Raw genomic sequence first — 19,774 nt, 5'->3', positions numbered from 1 at the left:
AATTAGTTTTTAATAAGCTTATTTAATTAGAATAAATTGAACTTAGATTAACTATTCGGTTTAACGGTAAATTATGATATCTTGAGAATTTAACCGGACGAATAGATTAACCGGTAAAGAATAGAATTGTATACGAATTAACCGGTTGAGTTGTGTTTTTGGTGATTTGGAAGTGTAACCCGAAGACTAATAAAGTCGTGAATATTAAGGATTTAACCGGAACTTAGATAACCGGTAGTGACGTAGGATATATATAATTAATTAGAGAATATTAGGTGAATAATTTTGGTTAGTTGATAGTGGGTTAGTGAGTTGATTAAACGACTAATTTATAGAGAATTATGAGACTAATGTGAATTGACTCAATGTGTTGATTTGTTGTGATATACCGAAACATGATGATTTTGTTAATGTTTGAAATTATATGTTTGTCGTGATGTGTCGAAACATGACGATGTTTGTGATGATTGGTAATACGTGATGTTGTATATATATTCGTGATGATAATTTTGTGACTAAGTGAAGATGAAATATTATGGTGACGTGAATTACCTCGTATAATGGTAATTGATTGTGATATAGGTTTATGCCTCGTAACGATATGTGATTGTGATGAGTATGCTGTGTTTTCTTGTTTGTCGAGTCACATTCCATATGCATACTCTATGACGGCCTGAAAACTATGGCAAACATGACGGCCTGAAAACTATGGCAAACATGACGGGCCAAATGGCAATTAGTGACGGGGGCTGAAGCTCCGATTGGTACCACATACATATACATGAGTCATGTCCCATGTGTCTTCTGTGATTCGTAGTTTGTAATGTTTTGTGATTATAACGTGATTGTATTTCGTGACTTGTTAAATGATGGAAGTATGTGAAGATGTGAATTGATGATTTTATGAATAGTATGATGATATCAATATTTGTGAATGCGATTAAGTGAATATGTCTGGTGTGACTTATATGTGATGTTTTGTGACTAGATGTATGACTTATATGCGGTGATGTTTTGGGGACTATAATTGTGACTTATACTTGTGATGTAGCGTGAATTAGATTGCAAAGTGAGTGACTGATATATTTATATGTAATTGATGTGAATATGATTTGTGGTGATTTGCTGTGAGATGTAAAGTATGTGAGTTTGTGAATTAGTGAAAGCATGAAGTGTTTAGCAATATTAATACTTGCGATGTGATGACCATATATGTCTGGATCCTAATATATAATTTATCATGCGCTCACTTATATGATTTGATATCTCACCCTTTTCTCTTGTTTCGCCGTTGCCTTTATATTGGCAACGTGCAGGTATTCAAGTATGAAGATTTAGTTGTCGTTACTCGAGTCGGTTGTCGCTCTGATACGTAGCACTCTGAGGGGAACGATTTATGTCATTCATGATGTTGCTGTTTAATTGTGATATCTTGGTTGAACAAAATGATAAGTTAACTGGAGATATTTTATTGAATACTTGTTTAAGTGATTCCGCTGTGTTTTAATAAAATAAGTTATTCTGTTTCAAATGTGCTATGTATCCGCTTTATGCAACGAGTTGATTTGTTTTGTTTTGATTATGTGACGCCTCATTTGTTTATTGAGAAATTTTGAAAACTCTGATTTATATATATTTTCCGGGTAGAAATGGGGTGTTACAACTTCGATTGGCTTTTGCCTTTCTTCTTGTCGAACTTACCATCCTTTCGCAAGAATTTATCTTTAACGGCCAAACCTTCACCAACAGTCGAAGGTTTATGCTCTTTTCGTTCGTTCAAGTCCTTAGAATACTGGGTTGATTGAACTTCTTCAAAGGTCAGGGACTCCTTTCCATACAGGAGAGTTTCTTTGAAGTGAGCATGTGATCGAGGCAAAGAACACAATAGTAACAGCGCTTGATCTTAATCATCGATCTTCACATCAATATTTTCAAGATCAAGAATCAGCTTGTTAAACATATCCAACTGCTCAACCAACACTTTGTCTTCAATCATCTTGAATGAGTACAAAGCTTGCTTTAGGTAGAGTCGATTTACCAGCGATTTGGTCATGTACAAACTTTCAAGTTTCACCCATAACCCTGATGTCGTCGTCTCCTTTGATACCTGCCGGAGAACCTTATCACCAAGGCTCAACAAAATTGTGTTGTGTGCTTTCTCGATCATATTCGTCTTCTCCGCTGCCGTCAATTCTGCATTCATGGCTGCCTCCCCCTTCAACGCTTCCAAGCAACCCTGCTGGACCAGTAGGGCTTTCATCTTCAAGCACCACAGACCGAAATCATTCACTCCGGTGAACTTTTCAATCTCATACTTTGTTGAAGGCATCTTCTCCACGCTCACCGCACCAATTTGTTGTGAATTCTATACCAAGAACAAAGTATAATGCAAGGGAAGAATAAAGAACAAGGAAGAAGAAGAACACAAGAATTGGTTATAACTGCTATTCTTTTACTTTCTCTAAAAACAAAATTACAAGTTTACAAGAATAACAAATAACCTCTCTCACCCTAAATTAGGATTTGCAGCTTGTTGCAATGATAAGAGACTAGTATGTTATTTATAATAGAACCTAACATACTAACTAATGGGATTTTTCCACAAGGCCCATTACACAAGCCAACTTAATAAACAAGCTAACTTTACAAATTAGGGTTTAAACACTAAAACCTTATTTAACATGCTAACCCCCTAGCATCTTCGACACAAGCATGTGAACAACCTCCGACTTCATGCTTAATCCTGTCGAACAAAGAAGCTACCATTCGACCATACTAGAGTTCAATCCAATATCTCACAAAATGTATTCATAATATAAAACTAACTCAAGAATACCAATACACAAAGTACACATTTATCATTTATATATTTTTTTTAATCAAGTAGGTTCATATCACAAATATTAAAAAGTAAACATATGTAATAGCTAATACAAAATTTTTTGAGTTCTGTATAGAATATAATTATCACCGAGCAAGCAAGGACACATCAGACTCAACAAGTTCTCACCTTTTTATTAGGATAAGTTGAACGGGGATGGTTTGGGTAACTTTACTGTTACCCATGACTTTGTAACTTTAGTACATATGGTAAACAAATGAATAATTAATATTATTATAATAATATGATAAAATTTTATTTTGTCTAAAGTTATCAGAGTTATACATTTTCAAAATCACTGAAACCTAATCCGAATTGAACACTCGCAAATTATTATTATCACGTATGCAAATTGAGACTTACAGAAAAAGAAAGGTTAGATTTGTATTCAGAGAAAAAAGAAAGTTGAAATAGAGCCTGTACATGTACACAAGTAGAATGAGAGCTTGCAGTTGAACTGAGCTCTTATGGGGCAATTAATGCTACACAGGAGAAGAAGGATAAGCTCGTACGATGAAGAAGAAAGGGTCAGAGTTAGGTTTGGAAAATAAATCGTACACAGAATAAGGTGTCGCTACATATCCAATCCCTCGGTTCTCTCTTAAGTGTCACAAATCAAACCCTATTCTGGGTTTTGAAGGCTATTTTGATGATTTGGGAGGGAACGATGAAAATTCACAAAAAGGAGCTCAATGAAATTTATAAAGAGGACAATGGTTCATGAATATTAAGTTTTAATAAAAAAAATATAAAGAATGATATGGTGACCTCGGTTAGAATCGAGCTAGAGACATTTATGATAAAAGAATTTGTTTTAGTATAATATATGAGAACGATGTCAAATAATAAATATTTTACAAAAATAATTAAAAATTATATGAGAACAGTTATAATCCTTTGCTAATAAAGGTCATTCTCTTAGTCGTCTATAAGAACGGTTGAATCATTGCATAAAATTTAATATATATATATATATATATATATATATATATATATATATATATATATATATATATATATATATATATATATATATATTGAGAATTGAATCGAACTCTAGTGGGTCAAAGAGTAGTTTTCTGTTTCGACAGAGAATATATCGAAGACCTACATACTGTAGTTGAAGTGTGTTCTAGTATGTGGGTGTCGAAATGCTAGGGTTGTTAGTATTTTAAATTGTGTCTGTTTGTTATGTCCAATTGTTTAAAGTAGCTTGTACTCTAAGTTGACTTGTAATGGGTATTTGTGGAAAAAGTCCATTAATTTACTATGTTAGGTTTATTATAAATAGCATACTAGTCTCTCATCATTGCATATTACAAATCCTAATTTATGATGAGAGGGTTAATTGTTATTCTTGTAACACTTTTAATCTTGTTTCTAAGAGAAGTAAAGAATAACAATTATAATCAATCATTCCTGTTGTGTTTCCTATTATATTATGTTCTAGACATCGTTTTCACAACATATATACTCTCTACGAGAACAATATTTTTTCCATCCAAATATTATACATTGTCCTAGGATAAAAATATTATGGTCTAACCATTGTGATAAACTTCTTTAAGACCGTGTGGTTGAAATCTTTTACATTGAACAAATTTAATTTTAATGAAATAACTATATTTAGCTAACTTAAGAAAAATTTCTAAACACTATTTAAAGAAGTGCATATTTTGATGAGGGATTTTAATAAATCAAGGAAATAACTATTATAGTGGCGGTCTATGCATAATTTGCTTGGGTAAACTGAATTAGTTTGGAGGAAGATAGTTTCAAATGGAACCTGAATTTGAATGGTGATTTATGGGTTTTAAGTGTTTCAAAATTGGAGTTGAAAATTAAAGACTTAGCTTGGACACCACAAACTGTAAATTTGTTGAATGTCATTTGGAATTTGAAGATGTCTCTTATAATAAAGGAGAGTTAGCTTTGACGCCACAAACTGTTAATTTTTTGAATGTTATTTTGGAATTTGAAGATGCCTCTTAGAATAAAGGTTTTTTTTTTTGAGGTTCTTCTCCAATAGACTTCCATTAAAAGATCTTTTGTTCTATAGGGGTGTCCCAAATATCTCTACTCCCGATTACTTGTTTTGTTTTGCCCATCCGGAGACTTCGAATCATTTGTTTCTTGATTCCTCTGTGTCGAAAGCAATTTGGAGTAGAATTTACATTTGGTTGGGTGAAGATTTAGATCTCTCTTTTGATGAATTTTTGAATTTTGGTGTTAAACATAAGAACAAAATAAACATTATTTGGATAGCAACTATTTCGAGTTTATGGCTCATGAGAAATGCCATTATTTTTTAGAATAAATCTTATAGTTTTGATGTGGTATTTTCAAATGTAATTTTATTTTTATGATTTCTACAAATTAGTTTTTACGATCTCTACAAATTACAGTTGTCCAACTTCAACTCTAATTAGAGTCTTTGTAAGGGTTACACCCTAGTGCAATTTCTTATATATCATTTACATATTGGAAAAAAAAATCTGAGTATACAACATAAAAGGAAAAAAATATTAAAAGAAAAACTAAATATTTTGTATATTGTATAATTTGTTGAGATATACAAATAAATATTTATTTATAAAAAGAAATATTTTGTTGACTGCCATTAAAAATTTCTGTCAATTTATAACATTGATCCTTAAAATGAATTGGTTTTATTGGAACTTTAAATAAATTGGATCCAGTGTTCCTTTTCAACCCGTCAAATATTTTCATTATTTTATATTTTCATCATATATTTCAATGATTTAAATTTCAAAAATATTTTAGTCCTAGCAGAGAATCCATTCCCCTCTTCCTCTGTCTAATGAAGTTGAATCTTCTATATATTTATTTGTCGAACTCTAATGCTCTCTCAAATCTTAAATACTCTCTCTATTATTTTGTTCACAAATAATAAATTATATTCGGTAATTAGTTATAAATTCATTTTTTATTTGCTTTGTTTATATGCGGATTTAAAATCTTTGGATTTTCTATCGAAATTTTTTAAAAGAATTTTCTGGTGATTTTAACTTTAAAAACAAAAACAAAAATAATTTTAACATTCAAAAATTAATTTAAAAAAAATTAGTGACTAAAAATAAAAACATGTCAACTTTATATGAATCTAAAACTATTTAAACCTTTAATATAATACAATAATTTTAAAAATAATACAATGCACAAAAATCATTTGAATTAGAATCATAGTTTAATTAGTAAAAAGAAACAGCCAAAGAATAAAAGCATTAAAAAAATATACACAACTTAAAACTAGTTTTTGGGATTTAACTTACACAATAAAAAAAACAAATGCAATCTTAATTGTCATCTCAAAATCTAAAATCAAAACAGGTAAAAATAGATTGGGATGAGAATATAAACATGTTATAAATATAGAATATACAAGTTATAAATATAGAATATACAAATCATGACATAGAAAATTTTATTAATCATAAAGAAAAAGATGGAGTATCATAAAACTGCATGATGCACATCCATGTCAGATTGAAAAAGGTGAGTAAAATTGAGAATTTATTTTGAACAAGATTGTGTGAGATCAATGATAATGAAACAAATTCTACTGAGCTTCCACCTTATTACATAAAAAAATGCGAACAAAATATTATTGAAATAACAAACAAATATAGGTGTCTCAACAAAAGTCTAGTCGTTTTACAAAATTATATTGTAAGTGATAAATGAATAAATAAATAATAAGAATTAACAAAATGACAACTATTTAATTTGAAATTAATAGAAAATACTCATATCACCACTCTTTAGTTAAACAAAAAGCACACTAAGCTAAAAGAAAAGACGTTGAAAGAGAGAAAATAGTGAGAAGTTCTTTTCTTTTGTGTTTCGAAGTATAAACAGAATTGCATAAACCATGTGAAGTTGTAAAAAACATTTAGAATGCAATACATAGGTTATAAATTAAATCAAATAGGAAAATAGAACAGGACTGAAAAAGAAGAGAGAGTTGAAAAAAAGCATTAAAAAAAGAAGATAGCAGGAAGGATCGAATGTTTGACATAAAACTTAATAAGGTGAACAATACATAGAAGCAATTAATAAAAGACTTGTGAGGTAGCTATATGAATGATTCTCAATAGAAAAAACTTGTGAGGTAGCATTATGAATGATTGCACAGTAAAAATGTGAGCAACTGTATTTTTATTTTGGCAAAATGTTGTGAGCAACCATGTAGATTTGTTTCTTTGCCAAATCATATCTAAAACAAATTGAAAATAAGAAGTCTTTTTATAGTTATGTTGTTACTTTTATGTAATAAAATGAATTACTAAATAAACTTTAATATAAGTCATGTTTTCATTTTGTCTCACTGTTTATAGCTGCAAGAGTTCATCTTAGATAACTCAATTTTTGTTAATTTTATATTTAAGGCTAAACATGTTTAAATTTTTTGTTAAAGTTAGAAATTTTAATTTTTGGTATTTTCGGTAACTTAACAACGGTTTTTATAATTTATTGACAATTTTTAGCGACGATTTACTACTTAGCGACTTAATTAACAAAGATTTTAGTGACTGAATTGACGATGATTTTAGCGATAGTTTTATTATGATGGACCAAAAATAAAAATTGCTAATTTTAGATGGACGATTCTTTAAAAAAAAAAATTAGAAGGACACAAAACAAAAAAAATATATAACTTTAAAGGGACGTTGTTTAACCCTTATATTTATTATCTTATAGAGAGACAAAATGAATGCAAGAGAACTTATTTAATACATATTTTGCATGTGGTAGAAATTTGGGGTCCAATCCAAATAAAAATCGTAAACCGATAAAAAAACAGAAAATCATAAAATTAAAATTTATTGGATGTGTTTGACTGTTATTTTGTGAAAACCGTTCGGTTGAATATATTTGCCATAAAACCGATCCATATTGAACCGCAAACACCCCTAATAAAAATATATTTCACAAAACATAAAGTTTTAAACAAAAACATATTAATATTTTGAGACAAAAAATCCCATTAAATACTAAGAGCTTGTTTGGCCCAACTTTTTATCTACTTTTCTTCTCCTTATAAGGAGATGGAGGGCCAAACACATTTTTCATAAAGCTCTTATGAAAAAAAGTAGCTTTTTTTTAAAGACAAAAAATTGAATAAAAGGAGCTTGTAAAAAAGGCGTTGAAACCAACTTTTTCGGAGCTTAAAACATGTGGTCGCGGTTCGAATCCCAACGAAAGCACTTTTCTTTAAAAAAAATGGCGCTACTGTAGTAGACGGAAATTTTTCAATTTTTTCTACGGTTCATAACATCTAGAGTTATGTTTTTTTTTTCTTCTTGTGTTTACATCATCATTTTTGCAGATACTAGTATTGTCCAACTTTTTATTCGTTTTATATATTATATCTTGTTTTATTGTATAATGATTTTCAATAATAATATTCTGAATTTCTTCTACTATACACTAACTTATAGATGTTAATATAACAATTAAATAATACGCATTATATATATATATATATATATATATATATATATATATATATATATATATATATATATATATATATATATATATATATATATATATATATATATATATATATATATATACACGAAACAAACCAAACAATTTTAAGTTTATTTTAAAAGCTCTTATTTTTAACTTTAACTTTAAAGTAACTTTTAAGACTTAAAAAAGTTGGGCCAAACGAGCTCTAAGTCTTGAAACTAAGTATAATGAAAATTATTATAATTTAAAAGTAGGATATCATCCATGTCTTGTTTTTGTTTTTATTATTTATATTTCACAAAAAGAGTTGATCAGTTTTAGATTTTACAACCTTGCATTAAAACGAATAAAAAATCACATTTCTATATTTTTATATAATTGACTGATGCTTAATAAATTATGTTTTAAACCATTAACTAAAAAACATATTTAATTGTTGGATTGAGAAACAATGCCATAGTATCAGAACTAATAATTCTTCTTTTGTTAGTAAACGTAACTTCTCTTTTTTAAGAAAAAAAATAAGACAACAAAGATTTATTTCAAGTCATATATTTTAGACAACTATTATGAAGATATAATTTAACGTTTGATATTGTAAAACATATATCCATATTAGAATCATAGTTGCATAAGGAAGATGAAGCAAACATATTTCTCATTTTATTCTTTTAAAAAATGACTAAGAGGATGTAAATTTTTTTCATTCATTGACTTTTTTTTAAGAAAATAGAATTGAGCAACATAGTCGTTTTTAATACAATAGGAAACGTTTAAGCATATTACATTTAGAGGTCATAATTGTATGACATATGTTACTATAAAATTTTGTATTATTTTTAGGTTCATAACCTAGACTGTCTTTGTTATAGAAGGATCTTTGAGTACTTAAAATGAGATTTAAGATATCTCTTCCTTTGAATTAAAATACTTTTTTTTCTCTAAGGCTATCTATTTATTTCAATAATTTTTTATTTGCTATTTTAATAGAAGAGATAATAGTCTTAGAGGTAGAAATAAAATGTTTTATTTTACTTGATTCCCTATCTAATGTTTTACAGATGTGAAATAATTTATTATAAGTAAAGTATGAAGTGAGTATGTTTATCTCATTTTCTTCATGATTTTTCATAAGATTGATGTTTTCTTCTTTTTCTTTTTGTGATTCATCTGAAGACTATATATCACCAAGCTATGTATGTCTTCTTTGTGTCATAAGACTTAATAAAAAAAGTTTTTTTTTTAGTTTTGGTTTTGAGGGCAATTCGGCTTTATATGACTTTTCTTTCTACATTACGTTGGGAAGAAAAAAATATTTATTCATTTGAACTAAAAGTTTTGTTGCTTGTCATGCTTTATGAATCTTGTTATATTTGGACCAACAATGACATATTTTTATTATTATACAAATATTTTTCTTCTTCGACTTTGAGATATGCGCTTTTCTTATTTTTTTGTATTCTTCAACACCAATCAGTCTTTTTAAATTCATTTTGTGTTCCTTCAAATTTTCAGACAAGATAATCAAATCCAAGAAGGCAAATCATTAGATTAAAAAATTATAGTTCCTTTACGTAGCTAGTTGCAGTTTAGGCATTTAAGGACTTTGCTAACAAAATCCTCATTTAGAAGATTTTAACCCATAGTTATATGATTCACAATGTGATTAAAATGTTTTCCTTGTCTTGAATGTTTTCCTCAAGTTTATTTCTAAAAACCTTTTACTCATGGGTAAATGTGTTCCTTGTAGCCCTTTTATATTGGTTGTACCTTAACGGGTATCCTGAATGTGTCTTATATATCTTTAGCAATGAAAAACACACAAAACTCATATATACTACAAGTGGTAGTTATAATGATTTTGGATTTCAAATTATGCAGCATTTTTTACTTGTCCTCTTTGGTCCATATTTCTCTAGAGTTTTTTCTATAACACCATCAACTAGATGTGTTAGAACAAATGGAACATTTATTTACACCTGTATAAATATTTTCATCTTCTATTTCCATTAAGCATACCCTTCTCCATTGAAGTCATTCCTACCTCCCAAGACAATTAGTCTTACAACAAGAGTTAGGCTATGATACCAGTTGTTGAACAAACAACTCTAAAGACCAGAGAGGTGATCAGGAAAATTTTGAGATTTGGTTGACAAAAGCATTTTAGAAAATTAATTGATTTTAATTTGATTGATTTTAAGAAGAGGGTATAAGAAGAGATTATTCAACGAAAAAGATAAATGACAGAAAAATAAAGAGACATGGTAAGAGAGATCACACCAGAGATTATCCTAGTTTAACCTTAAACCACCCGGCCTACCCCAACCCCCTTGAGTTTTCTCTTGAGATTTCCATTATCAACAAATTTGAGCTTTTACACAAGTTCAACCTAACAATCTTACACCATGTTTTTTACATATTTATCTTTCAACCTTAAAGTATATTACAACAACCACCACTAGAAAAACAGTTATTAGCGTCGGCCTACAGCGGACGCTAAATGCTAAAACACCAACACTAATACGTATTTAGCGTCGGTTTAGCGTCGGTGTCGGGCCTTTAATAAAACATGCGAAGCTACTAAGTAGCGTCGGTGGAAAAGGAGCCGAGGCTACGTAGTCTCGGTTATACCGAGGCTAGATGGTCGCTAAAGGACCGACGCTACGTTTAAAAAAATTTGTGAAAAATCAATATTTATCTTAGCGTCGGTCAAGCCTACGCTAAAGTCAAGACAGAAAGGTCAACAATTATATTTAGCGTTGCAGAGACCGACTCTAAAGTCAACAAAAAAAGTCAATACTTAAATTAGCGTCGGCTAAACCGCCTCTATAGTCAACAAAAAAGTCAAAAATTTATTTAGCGTCGGTTATGCCGACTCTAAAGTCCACGTAGAAGAAGTCAACAATTTGTTTTTGTGTTGGTTAAGCCTACGCTAAAGTCAACATAGCGTTGCTTTCACCGACTCTAATGTCAACCTATTAATTTAAATAGCGTCGGTTTAACCGACTCTATAGTCAACCAAGACGAAGTCAACAATTTAAATAGCACATGAAAACAAATTGAAATTGATGATACAAGCACAAAACAATATGTCACTTCAAAATAGCAATTCGTAACTGTAAAGTAGCACATTCCTGATACAAAGGTAGATGGAAAAGTAGCACATTCCATGTAATATCATCCTAATATTGTCAAGTTTATTGAAAATACAAAATAAAGTAGTCATAGCTACAACAAAAACAACCCCTAATAACTCGGAATACATTCAAGATCAAGTCCCAAAAAACATACACAAAAAGTATTCGCATCCGAGATTAATTCGTTTTACTAAGATGTTCACCGATCAATTTCATTTTCGATGATGAAGAAAACGATCGCTTTTAGTTTCGTGAATCGCTCCTTGAATGCTTGGTAAATCGCTTCGAAATCGCCGGAATCACTTCAGCTTCGTGAACGTTTCGTTAAGCTTCCTGAACACTTTTTAGGTGAAGGTCATTTGGTTGAGGTGTTTAACACCAATAATTTAATAAAATTTATTATTATTATTATTATTATTATTAATTATTATTAATATTATTTATTATTTATTTGAAAAAATAGTAAAATATATGAAATTAATGATTTAATATAGTTCAGTTTTGTTTTTACTTTTTTTTTTTTTACAAATTTTATTTTTTGATAGATAAGTGATTTATAAAAAAATTTCAATTAAAGTTTAGTTTAATTATAATAATTAATTTAATTTTTATTTAAAAAAAATTAATAAAATAATTAATTATTGAATTGAATTATTAATATCAAATAGAATAGAAACATAAATATTATTTTTTTTACTAGTTATTAATTAAGATAACTATTAGGAAGAGGGAAAATATTACCTCCCGCCAAACTGAAAAAGAAGAGGGAAAAAATAAATAAATTAATACACTAACAATTATAGCATCGGTCACGCCGCCACTAATACAAAACCCAAAAATTACTCTAGCGCCAAACTGAAAAAGAGAAGGGAAACAAATAAATAAGAGGGAAAAAATAAAATAAAATAATGAATTAACATTTAGCGTCGGTTTAACCGACACTACAACAAAAATAAAAAATATCTCCCCACTTATAGCGCCAAACATATGAAGCAGATGGATACAATAAAAAAATAAAGAGATAAAAAATATGCCCAATAAATAATTAGCATCGGTCAAGCCTTGGCTAACAGATTACTAAAAATTATATTACAAAGAAAATGATGGGATGCCTCTTAGCTTCAGTTTAGCGAAGGTGTAGCCGACGCTACACATAAACTTTAGCGTCGGGGTCGGTGGCCGACGCTAAATATAGGCAGCTAAAACTCAATTTTCTAGTAGTGAACACGGGAAGACTAAGCTTAGAAATGCACAAATTCAACACAGTAACATAAAAGCACAACTCTCAGATGAAGTTTTTCACTCTCCTAGTACTAAGAAAATCTCTATTGAACAAAATTAATATTAAAATAAGAACGAGTTAGATACAAGAGTTGATAGTTCCAAAAATTTGTGACTTTAGAAGTAAGGAAAGAACTCATTTATATAAGAATTTTTTTAGCTAAACAATGCAACAATCCATGGGCTTTGATTCAGTCTAATGCTTAGAAACGAAAGCATAATCGATTAGCCTAAACCAGAAAAGGAACCTAATCTAATACATAACTTATGAAATTACTTTGTAGTCGGTATCATTAATTATAATGTTCTATCCATTTTTTTAACTCTGTGTGTGTATCAAATATGTATAATTTGTTTGCAATTTTATCACTTCATTTGTTAGACTATACTTTGAGACACCTCTACATTTAATCTATTGGATTTAGACCCATAAGAATGTAATTTCCAGCCTTTACAATTTGATATAAGTTAAAATATTGGGTGTAGTTTGAATCACAAGTTAGAAGTTTTAAATCAAGGTTTTTGTAAGGCTTGATTTGAATCAGACAAATTATGATTCAAATTAGAAAATTGTTTCGAAGTGAAGAATTTACACTTTCCAATATGATTCGAATCAGGGAAGTATCTGATTAGAATCATAGTACTTCTTGATTCGAATCACAAGAAAGTTGATTTGAATCATGGAAATCTAATTTTCTTCAAAATCAACGGTGATTCGAATCATACTTTGTTTGACCCGAATAACAAACTCTTTACTTTACTACCTTTGACTCAAATCACCCTTTCTTTGATTGAAATCATTGGCTCATGATTTAACTTGAATCACATTGTATTTTTCCTACCTTTTGTGCCTTATTTCTAGCACCTATTTAAACCTTTTTGTTTGTATTTTTATTAAGAGATGTTATTTTGATGAAACTATGATGATAACAAGAGATATCATGTGTAATCATAAAACATCAAGTGATGTCAAGTAAAGAGAAATTATTTTTATGATTTGTTGATTACTTAGGATAGAGTACCCATAATATTTATCCAGAACCCATGAAAGTTTCTTCATTCACAAACACATTATCTCCATGATTCAACCTTGTGAAAAACTTCCTAGAATGTTGTGAGTGTGAAAAGTTTGCAATTGTGTTATGAGATTTATGTTATATATTATTCATCATCTTCAACCTTATACCAATAACTTATTATTGTGATACTCAACTATAACGATTGAGTGTGCGAGATAGATTAAGATACATAAGGGAATCTAATGTTTTTGTGTGAATTTTGGTTGTTTGTATAAGAAGAAGTGATCATTTCATGTACACATTATTGATTGGTGCTTATCAAGAAAGAGAATAGTTTTCTCCTTAATCCAATGAATAATTTGGTCGATCTAAGTAAAGGTTGTCATAGAAAAAAGTTGGGATTTATCCTCATTAATTGTTAGAACAATCACTCAGGCAATTCTTCGTCAGATCCGAGTAAAGGGTGTTGCTAAATTGAAGCTTGGAGAAGGATTATTGTTTCTATCAAGTTTGTTGGATCAAGATTATTGATGATCTTAAGCATTTGGACTTGAGTAATCTGCATCAACAAAAGGGATTATTGTTTTAGATTTGTGTTGGCTAATGCATTAGGTTGTTAGTGTCCAGGTTGATAATAATTTGTTGTCCAAAAGTACTTGTATATTTAACTTTAAAAATAGTAAAAGATGTTACCATTTCCGATGGTGAAATCATGAAGAGTGAAGTAGGTATAGCGAAGACGAATTGTCAAACCACTATATATTCAGTGTATATTTTCTTTCTCTGCCTCTTTTAATTCCGTGTATCATCATGTATGTTAGGTATTATTCATCATTATAATATTATCTAAGATTATATCTTTCTTATCTACTATCAAGCATTTACTTAAACATTGGCCAAACTACTGAAAATACCATTTCCTCTAAATTTTTTTACACCATACTTTGGACATCTTAGTAATTAAAAAATTAACCCTTCATTTTATCATCTTTTCTAATAAGATGCACCACTTGTCATCCTTTTATTAGTCCACATTAAAGATCACACTATTCAATATCAGATTTCCTTCCCCAATTTTTCATATATTTTTAACCTTTTTCTTTTCTCTCATGTGTTTTCCTTTTCTCCTCCATTTTCCCTTCAAACCATAGAACAATCCCCTTTCACCACCCTATACGACCCATTTCTCGGTGCCGCTGAAACTATTTGAGAAAAGGAAGACGAAGCAACACGCCGCAAATGCAGAAACTTATAGTTATGCCAATCTTCGTCTTCGATTCTATGGTATCTAAGAAACTCTTCTTTCATTTCAATCTCTCTTTCACTTCTTCTCATTTTATTTAGAGTTAGATAAATATTCTTTTATTTAATTTTCGTTTTCGTTTTCACTCGTTCATATTCTTATATCTATGATGTTATGATTTCATTTTTTTTACTCCTTCTCATTTTTGGTGTTTTTTTAGGGGTTTTGATTTCAGAAGAAAGAAACAAGTAAGCAATAAGTAAGCAACAAATCTTTGTGAGACTGAAATTTCCATTGAATTAATGAAGCACCTTAAGTAGAGGATCTGACTCTATTTTATAGAGACCTCTCCCTTGCACACATCTCAAAGGTTTGTATGGTCTCAAATTTATTTTGTGCAGTGCATACAACTGCTCTCAAATTTAATAAATCTGGCATTCCGAAACTTACTGGCATTACAAATTTGCATTTTGATGTGTGCAGGTAAAAACACCAACAATTTTCTATTAGGTGCCCAAGATCTCAGCGTCCCGATATCAACTGGACTGCAAGTAAGATTTTAATCCTGACTTTAAGAACTGCATTACCTTTTATACTAAGGATCATGTGATGGAGAAAACCATGTTGCTCAAATATGTAGTTTGCTCGGGCTTTAAAGGAGAAAGAAGTACCAGTTAAAGAAATACATTATGGGCATTGGACAAAGAAGGTCAAAATAGCATATAATATTATATTAATCTCGGATATCTTCTAAAGCTATGGTTGTATTTTATTTGGAAACTGCCAATCTACTTAAGTAACAGTTGATCTACTGAAATTTTCTTAGCAGCTACCTATGATCTTTTTATTTCCAGACCAACTATTAATTTTCATGCTTTACCAACATATAATTATGGCAGGGAGCATAGATAGCCTTAAAAAGTACTGGATTTATCTATGAACCTTATGAACCTCGTGAGAAAATCTCATTTTGGAAAAGGTTAGATTGCAATGGTTTTGTATCTCCTTGATAGCTTTTTGTCTCAATTATAATTTCCTTCCAATAACTAGCCCAAATACAATACTGGCATATATTATTTTATATGATTCTTTCCCTTAAAATTTAAGTTTTTATATCTTTTTCTGGGATTTATTTTAACATTAAAGCATTTTTTGAGATGTTACATCTACTTAGAATTGTTAAATCTTGACTAGGTATTTTTTCACCAATTTGATGTGTCTTCAAGACTTTATAACATTGCAATTACATATAAGACTATTATTCTTATTATTATACCTCCTTTATAATCAAAATTTTCTTTTTGCTCTGCTACAGCTCAAAAGTTCATGTGCCATTGCAAAGTTAAGAAAAACAGGATATTCAAAGAATCTGTTCTACAAAGAGGCTATCAGTATGTACAAGGAGGTATATAACTTTTATATTGCGTAGTCTCCAGCAAGCGTTATTTCTTATAACTCATTCTGCCAAGAAAAAGCAACAACTAAAATCTCTTTTCACTCATAATTCAAACAATGTCATTGTGTTCTGTTTATCTACAGCTCATTCTTCCATATATTAATGATGCATATGTTCTGAGTTATATGACTGTTTTGGAACATTTATTTATCTCTAAATATAAAGCCCTTTGCAAATTTTTTAATATTTTTCCAAATATATTCATTATTAATACTACTCAAAGGGCAATTTAGTAATATACACAAATTATTACACTACCAACTTCTCTTAATATGTGTAAAAAGTATCAACATTAGTAAACCAATGAGGACAACATTATTTAAATCCAATTGAGTGATGGAGAAGGATTTAATCCTTCCTATATACATTTGAATCACTTATGCCATTGTTTAATTGATTTGTTTCACCTTTTTGTTATATTTTAGTTTGGCTTGGCCTATGAATACTATTATTATTATATCATAATTTGACATCCTGTTTATGTTGCTTTTGCTAGGAGTGGTTGGGATGATACATACATTAAAACTGACAAAACTACTTAATCAAAAGTCCTTTATGTTATCTAAAGCAATATATATACTTTTTCTACTATTAGACCAATTTTCTTTAACTTCACTTTATTTCAAAACCATTTTCGAGTTGTTCACTGCTACAATTTCGGGCAAGTGCGTGTCATTGATTGCTTTTACTTGTGTTGATTATCACTTATTGATTTATCACTTATCAGTAGCTTCCATTACAAGAGTCAAGCTGAGAGTTTTATGCTTTTTGATATTTTGTGGGTTGTTCTGGCAATGGCAGGAAAGGCTTTTGTATATAAAATGATATCCAATTGTAGAGAATATTTGAATTTTAAAATTCACTATTTTTACGGGTCACTATCACCACAATACCATTTTTATTTTAATCAACAAAATATTTGTGTTCTTGACCTATCTTAAACCTTTTCTGCTATTGTATTCTTGACTTATCTTAAACCTTTTTTGTGGATCATTATTATAACTTAGAACCTAATTTTCATACTACTAATATCTTATTAGTACAACTTTTTTTAGATCGTTAATTACCATTTTATATATTCAATTTGGTCAAATTTCTTTACTTCACATTTTTCATATCGTCCATAAAGTACTACACCATAAATAATGCACCCGGGCGATAGCATGGGTCTCTGACTAGTAATGTTTTATCATAAATGTGGTGGTCTGAGATTCATCTAATTCATTGAATATTCACTCCTTAAATTAAGATTGTATTGTCTCTAAGTTGTAGGATTTGAATTTCTTGTGAAAGTAACTTCAATTTCCTTAGTTATTGATGATATTGATTGAATCCTTGTTCTTATGATGATGAGGAAACATATAGCTTTTAAATCAATCCGCTACCTTTTTGCTTCCGCTTATCACGTTTTGCTTCTGCATTTTTAAGTCTCATTTCATAAAAGAAAATGTTTTTGAAATTGGTTTAAATGGGAACAGGTTTATTCAACCCCCTTCTAGACCTCCTAATCTCCATATCCTCTCCTATCAACTTAATTGATTAACATGATTTCTAATCGGTTAGGAGGCGAACTAACATCTTAATCGGTTTGACGAAGGGTCTAAACAATTATACAATGAGTTTAGCTCTCCTGATTGATCAGTATTGCTTCTTAATCGTTTTCGTACTTGCTAGAATTTGTTTTAATAAGTTTTGAGAAAAAGACGAAGAGATTAAAATAGTTTCAGTGTGTATTGCGATTGCCTTGATTCTTTTTAGCTCATCAAATAGGAACTTTGAATGGTGATACTTGAGATTTAGTTTTTCTTAGTTTAGTTGTCATCATCAAAACATTTAGAACACTTTAACATGCATATCATATAGAATAACAAGTGGTTGAAATTTTGTCTTGTATGGCATTGAGAATTGTCTTTGAGCGTCTCCTTGATGATCTTTGAAAGAAACATATGATTCTTCCATCCAAAATTGTATTTATTAGAGTATGTGATGTTCTTCTTTAGAAATTTAACTGCTTCTACCTGTGTATCAGTAGCTAGATAGGGCCTCAAAATGTGTAACAAAATGAGGTTCTCTTTACCATTCACACACCATGATTCTTTTTTTTTTTGCTAGGCAATGGAGAAATATATTAATAGAGTACAAGTGGTACTCACCTGATTACAACGACAGACAAACAATCACACGAAGTCCAATGGACTTTTATGACAAAAGTAAAAATCCCTACATCGTTTGGTTCTAGAACCCAATGCGTGCCACTTCCATGATAATAGTTTTACCTTATCCACCGCCATACGCACATGACATTCTTCACCGCTAAAGACGCAAGCATTCCTAGTACACCATAATGTCCAGCACGTTGCCAACGAAAATAACAGTATCCTCCTTTTTTCCATTTTACCTGCAAGTACTTGTATGAAACCCAACATATGCCCCTTCATAGAGTGTTCATCACATATACCAATTCCCAGCCACAGAAAAATATGTTCCCAAACTTCCTTTGAGAATGAACAATTTAGTAACAGATGGTCCAATGTTTCGACCTCGAATGAGCAGAAAATGCATTGACTATCGTCGTTGTTATGAATTACCCCCTTCGCAATAATTGTTCCTTTGTTGCGACTATATCCTTCACGCACCTCCAACCGAAAACCTGGATCTTAGACGAAACATTCGACTTCCACACCACTGATAGAACCTCCTCCTGTTGTGGGCACATCGCTGCAGCACCAGCTACCTTTATTGCTGCCTTGTAGCCTCCTCTCATCACATATTGGCCAACCGTGTTATCGCCCCACCTATAACTATCTCATGCCTCTGTCATTGTAGGACTCACTTGCGAAAAAACATGTAACAATGACTCTACTTCATCTTGAATCTCGTCATTGTTTCCGCTTGGTACCCCCGAAACCTTCCACTGCCAGCTTCCTTCCATAAAGTCCCCCATTTCTCGAACAGTGGCCATCAAGTTAAGACATGTATTATAAAGAATAGGGAATGCAACCTACAGTACCTCACCATAACACCATCTATTTTTCCAAAAATAAATCCTCCTTCCTGTGCCCAACTTGCAGTAGATTCCCTTAGCGAACCAATCATTCGAGATATCTGTTGTAGATCCAAGTCTTTTAATATCTCTCCACCACAACAAATTCTTCTTCTCCCTTGCCATTACCGTGCCGTTGAACACTGTAGCCTCAAGCGAACTGTTCCGATGCTCCAATAGTGGACACCAAAGTGCTTCCTTATCCATGATAAACC

The sequence above is a fragment of the Vicia villosa genome, linkage group LG5 (assembly GCF_029867415.1).
Source record: "Vicia villosa cultivar HV-30 ecotype Madison, WI linkage group LG5, Vvil1.0, whole genome shotgun sequence".
NCBI classification, from domain to species: domain Eukaryota; kingdom Viridiplantae; phylum Streptophyta; class Magnoliopsida; order Fabales; family Fabaceae; genus Vicia; species Vicia villosa.
The sequence above is the reverse complement of the archived record's forward strand: the minus strand, read 5'-3'. Positions refer to the sequence as shown.